This window comes from Polypterus senegalus, chromosome 5, assembly GCF_016835505.1.
Source record: "Polypterus senegalus isolate Bchr_013 chromosome 5, ASM1683550v1, whole genome shotgun sequence".
NCBI classification, from domain to species: Eukaryota; Metazoa; Chordata; class Cladistia; order Polypteriformes; family Polypteridae; genus Polypterus; species Polypterus senegalus.
The window spans coordinates 129546893-129559722 of record NC_053158.1 but is presented as its reverse complement, the minus strand read 5'-3'; positions in this window follow the sequence as shown (position 1 = coordinate 129559722).

Below are 12830 nucleotides of genomic sequence, written 5' to 3'. Positions count from 1 at the left end.
GAATAATATTCTCCCCAAGCTTAGTGAGTGAAATCAAGCTCCCTGTAATGTTTTGTGTACAAATGAATGAGAATGTCATTATTCAAAATGTGTTGTTCAAAAGAAATCCTGAGATAAATTGTGTGAAAAATATATTAGCAGTTGCTTAAAATCCAATTGGAATGCCTTATTGTGAAATTTCCTAAATATCTGTCCCTTAATCTGTGAATCTTTATCTTGAGACATTCCATGTAATGTCACAAATAAGAAAGCTACACTGCTTTTAGGAAGTAACACTCTAGCATCTAAGTGCTCTTATACATCTTATACAGACCCAAACCCCTTGAATTCTAATTATATGATTTCTGGATTGTGTTTGGATGGGACGGAATGAATCTGCTTATTTATATCATTTCAAAATTCTGATTTAACTGCCTTATGAATCAGGAAGGTTAGTCTATTTACTATTTACATTAAACACACACCCTTCAGTTTCTTAGGATATTGCTTCTTTCATCTTGGAAAGCTAATTAAATTGAACTGTGGACAAGTAAAATAAATCACATATTGTATATTCCACAATCTGACTTACACAAGTATCATTACACCTTTCTGACATTCTGTACAGTGCCTATAAAAAATTTCACTCCCCTATAATATTTTTATATTTTATGGCTATATAACATTGAATCATAGTGGATTTTTTTTATGCTGATCAACAGAAAAAGACTACTTAAGGCCAAAGTAAAAACAGCTCTGTGCAAAGTGGTCTAAGGTAATTACAAATTTAAAACACAAAGCAATTGTCCAAATTATTCACCCCCTTTAAGTCTGCATTTACTAGATGCACCTTTGGCAGCCATGACAGCCTTCAGTCATTCAGGCTCTGTCAGGGTGCATGGAAATTGAGAGTTAACAGCTTTTTTCAAATCCAACCACAAACTGAGTTCTGGACTCTGGCTTGGCTACTCCAGGACATTAACATTGTTGTTTTTAAGCTATTTCAGTGTAGCATCGGCTTTATGCTTAGAGGTACTGAATAGCTAGAAAACAAGTCTTCTAAGGTGCAATTTTTTTTTTTTTTTTTGCAGACTGCATCAGGAATTACTGCATGTCTGATGCTACATTTATTATTAGTTGTTGTATGCACAGACTCTACAGTCTTTGTCACTTAAGTTCAACTCCTTCAGACATCTCAGGGCTCTTAGTGGCCTTCCCTAGTAGTCTTCTTCTACCATAATCACTCAGTTTTTGTGCACAACCTGCTCTAGGCAGCTGTGTCATACTTTTTCCATTTCTTAATGGTTACAGTTTTTTTTAATTGCTAAAAACACTAAAGCCCATTCTCTGAACCAAAAGCTCATTGAATCATTCACTCTTTTAAAAATATCATAAACAATTTTCACCTAGTCAAATACAATTTGCAGATCTCATTGACTCTTTTTGCAAAACCCTACACACATTCTCATACAATAAAACATATTTTTACTACATTGCACTTGTGATGCATAATGGTAACCCCAAGTGGCAAAAGGTAAACACAAATACAGCACAGCTGTCATAAACACTATGAATCAAAATTGATAACACTAGTTTCAAATGATGTGACAGAACCAATATAAGCCAGTTCAGAGTGCACACAGGTTGTTGAAGGTTCATATCAACAATGGACAGAAACAATCTGAGATGCAGAGGACGAGTGCACGTAAGAGGTGTGGTACAAGGAGGATGAGGAGGGGGGCAAGGAAGATGAAGAGGGGGCAGAAGAAGAGCAAGACAAAGAGTAGTAATTTCTGATTAAATTTGAGCTAATCTCATGGACCATGTTCTTGTCCATGGAATGACAATTAGGGAAGCAGGGCAAAGAGTACAACCCAATATCAGCAGATTCTCTATATTCTCCATAATCCACAGATTCAGACAAAAGAACAGGTACAGCATAACTGTTTTTTGTCTTTGAAAGTTTACAGTACTACTGTATACAGATGTTTCAGTGGACTGGGAGGAACGTCCATCACAGTTTATATTGTACAGCATGAATATTTTTGTCACTGCATTTTCACTTTTTGTAGAATTGCAAGACTGCCACAGGAGTGTGGAAGAACAGCTATGTTCAATCAGCAGCAAGAGGCCATTATAGTTGACATGGTCTGTCAAAACAATACCATTAGACTGCAAGAAATACAGCAACACGTTACTGAAGACAACACTTTGAAGGAATCAACAGTGTCAGCCTTTCCACCATTGACTATGTCCTCCAACACAACAAGGTGTGCATGAAGCAGGAGTACAGAGTGCTCTTTTAGGGTCAAAGAGCTGCAATTTCTGTATGTGCAAGTAAGTGTACATTTAGATACATTTACAGTAGTACAGATTGTTTACAGTAAAACTTTACTGTATTCATACTACTGTCAAGCTCAATGATATCACAGTATGTATAATGTATGTAAATCAAGAGTGTATATAGTGTACTGTACAGCATAGGTCTATCTTTCTGTAGCACTTTCAAAACTATATCTATTTCTACATATAGAGAATATTTGAATTGAATTCCATGGGCAGATCACATGAATACATTTTTGTGGATGAAGCAGGGTACAGCTTCACAAAGAGGAGAAGGAGAGGCTGGAACATAATTGGCCAGTGGGCCATTATTGAAGTCTCTGGCCAGCGTGGTGGAAATGCTGCCATAAACAACCATGGGGTTCTGTACCATCACTGGGGTCATATAACATGCAGCATCTTCTTACATTTCTTGGTGGTCTTCGCAATGTCTTGTTTGGACTTGAGCAGCAGGATCATGAGCTGAACAAGCATCCTACCTATGTTATAGTTTGGGACAATGTCAGTTTTCACTGTGCTGAACAGATAAGAGAATGGTATAACATCAACAAGCAATTTATCAATGTGTACCTGCCACCGTACTCCTATTTTGTCAACCTAATTGAGGAGTTTTTATTTACATGGTGGTGGAAGGTATATGACAGACAACCCTATACCAGGGTAAATCTCCTACAGGTCATGGAATTGGCCTGTGTTGACATAGGTGAGGAATTGTGTCTTTTGAGCAAAGATAATATAGTTTTGAGTAGACTGTTTAATTTTGTAAGACGAGTCAAAGGTTTTTTGAGTGTAGCTTGAATTTTAGGGTTTGTGCTTAGTGTTTTGAGAAATGGAGAGGAGATTTTAAGAAATGTGTTTTAGCAATTCAGAAAAACTGTAACTGGACTCCAAGGGATATTCAGTGACTTAGATTATTTCTTTTATGTATACCCTGACTTTCACAGTGACACTTGGAGTGTTCTTTTTTGTATTCATTGTGTAGTTTAGGCCATGATACTGACTCACCACAAGTTGCATTTATTGTGTGCATTTATGCTACAATCAATTGAAGCCCCTTGACTTCACACAAGACATCTCCATTGAACTAATTATGTTACTTCTAAAACCAGTTGGCTGCACCAGCAATAATTAAGGTATATCATATTAAAAAGGAATGAATACTTATGTAATCAATTATGTGGCATATATATTTGTAATTAAGGCCAATTGCAGAGATTTGACATTTAACAGCATTACAACATTGGTGCAATATCTATTAGGCAGGCTACTACATTTGTAATGTGTTTGAGAGTTTTTGCTTGTTACAGTGGTTGGGTGTCCTGCGTGTCTGTGCATTCTCCCTTCCTCTTTATGCATTTGTCAAGTGCAATTAACTTAGACAAGATATGCAGTTCTTGAAAGCCATTGGTTCTAGATGTTTATGTAATGTTTAAGCATTTATCTAACATAATATTTGTCATTATTCCCCTCTTATTGTATGATTTTTACTCTATTTATAATATGTTAATCATATTTTCTTTTACTGTTCAATTTTGAAAGTAACTTTTTCTATAAAAATTATTTTATATAAACAGCGTTGTTCTGTCATACTACAACAAACTTCTTCCATGTGAAGTCCATTTATTGAGTAACTGGCCACTGAACAGGAAAGAAATATACTGTTCACTTTGTTAGTTATAGCTGGACTTTACAAAGTTCATATGGAGATTATAAATATATGTTAAAACTACATGAAAAAGAAGGCAAACACTAAGATATTATAAGATTTTAGTGATAAGTATTTATGCCATAATATGAAAATTAACATTATGATTCCAATTCTTATCTTTTAATGTCAAAATAAAGAGAAAAAGTAATAAAGATTTCACATTTATTCTCTGAAGGACAACATATACTGTACATCTTGAAAGAGGAGTTTAGAAGTATTTTCATCAGACATCTCTATGTACTGAAAATTATTACTCATATTGAAAATTAACCATCCAAATCAATGCCTAACAATTCAAAATAATTCATTAATTATTTGCCTTTATTATTCACGAATGAAAATTATTTTTTGGGAATGGCAGTTCTCTTCCAAACAATAGCACTAATAAACATAATAATAGTCACTGATAGAGCAAATCACAGAAAAAATGAATGTTACTGTTTTCCAAGAGTATTGCACTCAAAAATATCTCTTACACTTATATAATAAACAATACTTTATAGACAAAAACAGCTTAAGGAAATATATTAAACACACATTAAATAAAAATTATTTAACATAGCTTGTGGGATTCATGAGATATTCTGGTGAGATATCACCAAATATTGTTACAGAAAGTTAGATGGTAGTATAAATAATGCCATGTTATACAGTGCAGCAGGGGAAGGGGCTCAGCTCCCAGAACAAGACATAGGCCTATTCTCCTGAAAGCAATATTCGTGACATTTCGAGGGAGTCACTATAATACTGAAAAATAACCATTAAAATTATATTTTAATATACATTTCAATTGACGTGACCCTGTATTCGGATTCAGCGGGTTGGAAAATGGATGGATGGATGAAATATAAACTAAAAAATTACTATTATTCATGAATCTATTGTGGGCTACACTTCCATTTCAGTTGCAGTATGTCATTATTGACTCTTACCTTTTCAATAAAACTGATCAGTCCTTCTTGGTTTTTCAGTTGATAGAAAAAGCAAAAAGTCTGAATTACCGTAACCCACCCTAATTTATAATAATTTATAATAAGTAAGAATGGTCGAATTAGATATTTAAAGTTGCTGCTTCAATTTAAATGTTTAAAGTGTCAATATCATCAATAGAAATGAATAGTAAAGAGTCAAAAATAAAAAAATAACATTTATTACCATTGACCTTGAAATAGTTAAAAATGATATCTTGCATGCTTATATTTGAAATTTGTCATTTTTAACCTTCTGAGAGTTGATCCTAGAGGGCTAGGACCACTGGTAAACTATTAGTAATAGTCTAATTTCCTGCAAAAAATATTGTCTAAAAATATCCTAAAAATGAGGGGTTTTCAGGTCTAGGGATCCAAAAAGGGTGAAACACTAGGAAGCTTGACCTCCTGTATAACTAGACATTGTCAGGGATGCCAGGGGCCATGACCCGGCCGGGACGCCATGAGGGACCGGATGTGGGTCTGTGCACACCCTGGATCACGTGGGGGTCGCCTTCCTGGTTGCTTTGGGGCCACGGTGCGGGCATGGAAGCTCCACCCTGTAGGGGCCCGTGGTCACCGCCAGGAGGTGCCCCAATGCCTTGGGGACCTGTTACCCCAGCACTTCCGCCACACCAGGAAGTGCTGGGGGGAAGAATTAGGACGGCGCCCGGAGAGCTGCCAGGAGGACAGCCGGCACTTCTGCCACACTGGGGCGTGGCTAGAGGAGGAATGCCTGGAACACCTGGGGCTCATCCGGGTCCTGTATAAAAGGGGCCGTCTCCCTTCATTCGAGGCTAGAGTCGGGTGGAAGAAGGACGAGGCAAGAGAGGAGAGTGGAGGCGGCCCGAGAAGAAGGCATTTGTGGCCAGGACTGTGTTTGGGGTTTGTGCACTATTTTGGACTGGGTCTGAGTGACCATACTTGTATATATTTGTGTAAATAAACGTGTGGTGGTTTGATGAACAACATGTCCGCCTCTCTGTGTCCGGGCCGGGTTCACAACATGAAGATAATTTGAATAGCGTATCATATGTGAGGGTTTTCTTGTAGATTCTTGTGAGTCAGGAGGTGCTGGACCAAAAACCACTAAAGTGATTTGAACACAGATAGGCACATGTTACCTTCATTATTGCCAGAAAATCAAAAAAAAAAAAAAATAATAACAAGCCTTGATTTCTAACTTTGAGTATGCAAAGTAACCTAACCTAGAGTAATCTGTTTTGGGCTGTTAATATTATAAACATGCTAGTACTAGCTTTTCATAATTTCTGCTTGCCTGAATATACCAATCAACTGATTCTAGTCAGCAGAGAAATATGCTGATGAGATTCCAATCTTCAATTTTTCCACAGGTCATATCACCAACCAGTAGTAGGGAAAGGGGGGGGGTGTAATAACTGTTCATCAAAAGGAACACAGAGGGCCTTCTACTCTCTAAAAAGCCTGATAATCTGTGTAAGGAGTGAATTAATGTAAAATTCAAAAAGACATTCACAAATGCTTTGCTGAAGAAAATCTATAAGCACTATAATAGTGTGCAGTGGTAACGCTGTTGCCTCGCAGTAAGGAGACCTGGGTTCACTTCCCGTCTCCTCCCTGCATGGAGTTTGCATGGGCTTCCTCCGGGTGCTCTGGTTTCCTCCCACAGTCCAAAGATATGCAGGTTAGGTGCATTGGCCATCCTAAATTGTCCCTAGTGTGTGCTTGGTGTGTGTGTGTGCCCTGCGGTGGGCTGGCGCCCTGCCCAGGATTTGTTCCTGCCTTCCGCCCTGTGTTGGCTAGGATTGGCTTTAGCAGACCCCTGTGACCCTGTGTTAGGATATAGCGGGTTGGACAATGACTAACTGATTATGACAGTGTATCAGACAGAAATAGTGGTGGAATTGCACAGATGAAGTAAAGCCAGTTTCTTTCAACAAGCATACTTGAAATTAACACTACTTTATTTGGCTTCATTGACTGCTAAGGCAAGATGGTTTAGTTGTAGGGCATTCCCAAAGCATCTGACCTAGCAATGCAGGTGCCTGACAATACTACTCATAAGGTGAATCTTGCTCTGGTACAATTAAGGATTCTAAGATGAGATATATGTGATCAATTATTTTTGTTTTTGTTGACTTAAGAAGTGCTCGACACAAATTGAACTAGAGTGTATTTTACAAATAGCTGTATTGCATTCTTTTTCTGAAATTTTAGCTTACAGATCCTCAGACTTCTAAGATAATTAAAGGTATAAATTTCTTACATTTTTTTTTACTCTGTGGATGCTGTGTGAATCATCATTTACATTAGCCAGTATCATTTTAGGGATAAATACAAAGAACTCACTGAAAGAGGCATGGGGATGGTGTGTTACTCGTTGTGATTCTTTTTGTAATATCTTTATGTTTTTCTTGTCTTTTTCATTCATATAATTGATTTTAAAACAATCTGAAACCATTAATGAAAAGGGTTTTTGAATTAAAATTAATTTAAGTTAGTTACATAAGTATCAAGTCTTTTTCTTCACCATTTTCTTTTTCTCAGATTCCTTCATTTTGTTTATGGTTATCATAATGTCACTAGAGAAATTACCCAGAAATTAAAAACTTGTGACCACTGCAATCAAGGCAATGTACTAATTATATTGGAGATGTGGTGAGTGCCCAGGGGCACAAGAATGTGAGAGAACCCTCTCTGAAAAACTTCAACTTGAAATACTGGATTCAAACTTCACAAGCATCATAATGGCTATTTCTGCTCACCTCCATTCACCAGTTTAATTACAAGTAAACAAAAGTCCTCACAAATAAAAAAAATAACCTAAGTTCCTAAAATAATTAATTAGTTTTCACATAAGTTGATGAAAATGAGTATAGGCCTCCAAAACAGCTCCAGAAAAGTAGGCCATGCCCTTCACTGGCCAGCCCAGAAGGGGCTCACTCAGTTCAGATTTCTGCCAACTGCCATACTAGGCCCAAAATGGGTATGTTGGTTAACAAAGTTTAAAGTACTTAATGCCTGAAAATGCCTCACAAGAGGGAGATAATAAGAAATAATCTTTGTAAATGAAGGACGTTTATTTATAAAACGATAAATAACAAAAAGAATGCTCAAAGAGCACAAAGAAGGCAAAAAAAGTTGCCTAAAAGGCAATCCAAGTGCAAACAAGTCAAAATCTACTTCTCCAAAAATGGTAATCCAAATACAGTAGCAAAAAGAACAATAAACCGGAAAAAACATAGAAATAGTAATACTCATGCAACAAAGTCCAAATGTCTGCCTGAGTTCCTGAACCTTGATGTTTCTGGAAGAGCTCAGAAGTGATGATGTCAGGTGGCCCCCCCACTTGGGGAACTTCCCACAAAAAACAAGGGATATATGTAAATTTTAAGGGACATTAAAAATTAACCAACAATAAACCAATCAACAGAAATAAAAAGAAATATAATAATTGAGAATCAACATAAACAACAATATGTCATACACAATAATTCAGACTTTTATATAACACTGATTTCTTTACAGTCTATGGTGGCACCAATTGACAAAATAAAACTAATAGGCGCAAGCTTAGTGCAGAGTTTTTCAATCTGCAGTCCACCTCACTTAAACATGTCACCTGCACAAGTTCTTGGATGTTATTGACACACAATCACAAATTACTTACTTTGGTAATTTCTCAATAAGATTATATTTAGTGGGTATCTAACAGTGCATTACAAGGTCAAAACCCTCTTGCAACCTGTGTGTCTGTCAAATCAGTTTATTAGAACATTTTACGGTGCCCTATCAGTACATCGCATCAAACTAAAACTGAAAGTGTTGTGGGTACAAACAGATACAAATCATGCACAAGCACAAGTCTTTATGTAGAATTACTCAGCTGTTTGGAAGTTGCCATCCTTCCCCCTTTTGCTCTTCACTTGATAGATCAGGTGTGTTTTTTCTGGTTTAAAAACTGTGACAATGTTTCAAAAGAAATTGGAAGTGCAAACAGGTGGATGTACTATTCTGTTTCATCCATTTTTTTGTCAAACTTCATCCACATTTGTGGAAGGTGCTTCACAGTATATAAACTTTGTTCAGTTCACTCAGTAGGTACAGTAGCCATTTATTGACTTGTTCATGTTAATTAATTAGAATTCAGCAGTTGTAGGATCCAACTCATATGGCTTCCATCCTTTCCAAGGTTATAAATTAATTAAAACAGGTTCTATGGCATCAGTACTTTTGTCCCATTCTCAAAAGAATTTACAAGAAAAGCTTGCAATGCCTGTAATGAAAGTCCTGCAAATTCAGTTCAACCTGGTTCATTTGAGCAAAATAATTGAAATTTAATATAATCAGTGTGCAGTGCAAATATTGAAGATTTTCCACACCAGGACATACCTTTTGACTCCCAGTTGTGTCTTGCATCTTGGCTTTTTCTCCTTGGTCAACTGATTTTTTTAATTACAGCCCTTTCGTTTGTTTTGTGCCTGATCTTGTGTCTTCCTCTTCTGGGATTACATTTATAAAACTTGTATAGGCATAACAAGAGGCTCAAAAGTTGTATTACCAACTTTCCATGCAAAAGCTGAGATTAAAAAAATCAAAACCCATTAACAATTATGATTGATTGTACAGATTCCAATAACAGCTCACTCCTATGGACCCTCATTTGCCTTATTAATGACTTATTAAATTTTTTGATATATGATATATTGTATTTGATTTGTCTGTTCACTCTTAGTCTGGCTCTGCCCATGGTGGGATGCAAAGGTTAGCACTGGGCATTTCTTAGTAATCTGAGATAGTGAATATCACCCTAAAACTTTACCTGCAGCTTTCTTTTGTTGTGTTTCTCTTGATAATAGACTTATGATTTTTTTTACTTTGATTTGGAGTATTGTTTCTGGTTTTGACCTCTGTGTTTTCCTCTCCCGGTTAAAACCTTTGTATATATTACTTTGACTTTGTCCATCTTACAATTCTTTTTTGCAGGGTATTTTTGTATTTAAAAAGCAGGTGGGCTTGCCCATGTTGTGATTAACCTAGACTTTTAAGCTTAATATCTGGCCCTTAAGAGATTTATTTCTTATTCTGCCTTTTCCTGTCTTGCAGAAAAGGACTATCAATTAACATCTTATTTGTTGTTTTCCATTACACTACCAAAAGTATGTCTGAAGAGATATTTATATTTCGGTATAATAATTATTCTTATCCAATCAACAAAACATTATCCTGCTTGGTAAGCTCAGATTTCTGAACACAGATTTTCCACATTTATTTGGACCCACCATTTCAAATTTGTCCTATTTTCCTTCATCATACTGACAGTTAAATGGTCAATGCAATGATTTACATTTTTTTTCTTTTCTGTTTCCTACTTATCTTGGGCTAATAATTCAAATATTTAAATGTATTATTATATTGTAATTATGCTGCATAGTGCTTGTGAGCACTGACAAAATGTAATCACCCATATTTTAGTTGTTCTTTCAATTAGTTTTCTATCCTTAAAAAGACTGTTTAGATAGTGACAGTGTGGTTGTGGCAGGAGCACCTTCTTATAGGGCCCCCTTTGGTTGGCACTGAAGCTGCTTATTTGAATAATGGTATATTGCCTTAAATCACTCAGAAGAACACAAGATACTTAAAAAAGAAGAGGAGACCATTCAGTCCATTAAACATATTTGTTTAGCTAATATCCAAGCTATTCCAAAATCACTCCCTCTTCAAGCCATGCCATTTCTGCTGCTGATCTAGTCTTTTGTCTCATGTTATAAGGGGCGTAAACACTTGTCCCAAAGGGCTAAAAGAGCTTTGCTTTAAATGGATCAAGAAACAGTCCAAACAACATAGTTAGAAACAGGCTGAAATCAGAACCAAGAGTTTGACAATCTTTCTTTATAATTAAAATTAAAACCAAAAATCACAGTCAAAAACATCAATATAAAGCTCCTGACTACTTTATATTTATTTCCCAAAATAACTAGATTCCCCTAAAACTCCTTCTGAACCATGTTTTATCAAAATATATGGTGTCTGATTAAATAAATGAAAAAAAAGATGATATCCAACATGACAACTCTGTCATGACCAACAACCAGTATTGTTAATAACAATGGCCACTTCATGGAGAAACAAAATAATGGCACTGTGATGACACCACTGACAGAATGATAAAAAAATGATTAACATTGTTAAATACTTTGCTTGGATCAGGTATTAAGTCTTGAACCAAAAGGAGTCAGAATTGCAGCACCTCCAGCACTGCTTTTCCTTAATATTTTATGTCCCTTGAGTATAGTCACTGTATTAGTTTTACTAGTTTAGTAAGATAAAAGGATTCTAAACCATTTTGTGTTTTATATATGAGAAATAGTATTTTAAAATTCACTAAACATCACTAAAGCAGGTGAAGTGATTTATTGAAGTGGAGTTTTATGGTTGTACTTTATAGTTATATTTTTTGCTAATTTCTGGTTGTTTTGAAATAATGATATAGTAAATAAATCAAGTGAAGTTTATTGTGAAGTTTATTGTCATACAGTATATATGAGTGATTCAAAATGACTGAGCATAAAGCATTAGAAAACTTTAATTTGAGACAGAAGAATGAAAAAAGCTTTTCTACATCCCACAGCTTAATTTTGCAAAGTTTCTAAGCTAAAGAAAGCATGTTTTACAAAGCAAAGAAATGTGAAGACTGACAGTTAAATCGATTCCAAAGAAAATACTTAAGTTTTGAATGTAAAACTAAAATTCAAGCTCTTGTATCTAAAAGTATTTACTATGCTCTTACTCTTCATTCATAGAGTAACCACCCACTAAAAGAACTTAATATATTTTTGTACTTTCTGAATTTAAACAAAGGCAATTTTAATTCATCCACTTAAATTACTAAAGCAGTAAATTATTAATTTAACTGAAGAAGTCTTATTTGATTTAAAAGATAAATATGGTTGAAAGTCATTATCAAATAATATGCTATTAATATTTTGTTTATTACAGAAGTCCAAAAACTAATTAACAATATACAGAGAAAAAAGAACTGATACAGCACTGAATCCTGTGGGTCACCTAGTCATACAGGGATGAGGGAGTATTCTCATCAGACTTACCCAGAAAGGCAAAATGATCTGGAAAATGAAGTAAACCAACTAATAACAATGATAGGTCAACTAAATAATCAAGCGTGTTGTGGAAAGCTATGATTACTGTTATGGAAAGCAGCACTTTAGTCTAAAACCCTTTGTCTATGTCATCTGTGCACAATAGGAAGTGAAATCTTTTCGTAATCTTTGCAAATTATATTGTCACCGATCCGTAGATGGATATAAACAAAATATACAGTTTATACATTGTCATAGACTCCACAAGGAGCCATAGCAAGGTTTGGGGAAGCCACCTGTATATTTGGTTTCCTGGCTGTAAAGTTACAAATAAATGACAGCACTCATGTGCACAAAATGGAGTAAAAACAAAACTGAGAGAATAGGGGAAAGGTGGAGGCTTTTATAGGTCAGGACAGGAAGTGGAGTCAAAGGGACCGGGATCGTAAAGGTCTTCAGCAATATGCTTGAGCTTGGACGTGACATCAAAGGGGCCAGAGCTGGCAATGTGTTCCTCCATAGGCTCAGACCCGGAAGTGACGTCAACAATAATGACCCTATAAACTTATCTAGCTTTGGTTTCTGAGTACTGCGTGGATAGTCTCCAGTTCAGCGATCTTAAGAAAGCAGGTTCAAGAAATCGATTAAAGGATTTCAATCATAATTTTTTAAATAGTGAAAAGTGTATTTATGTATGTTATTAGGATATAAAAAATATACATAATCACTTTTATAAAAAAAGAATATTTT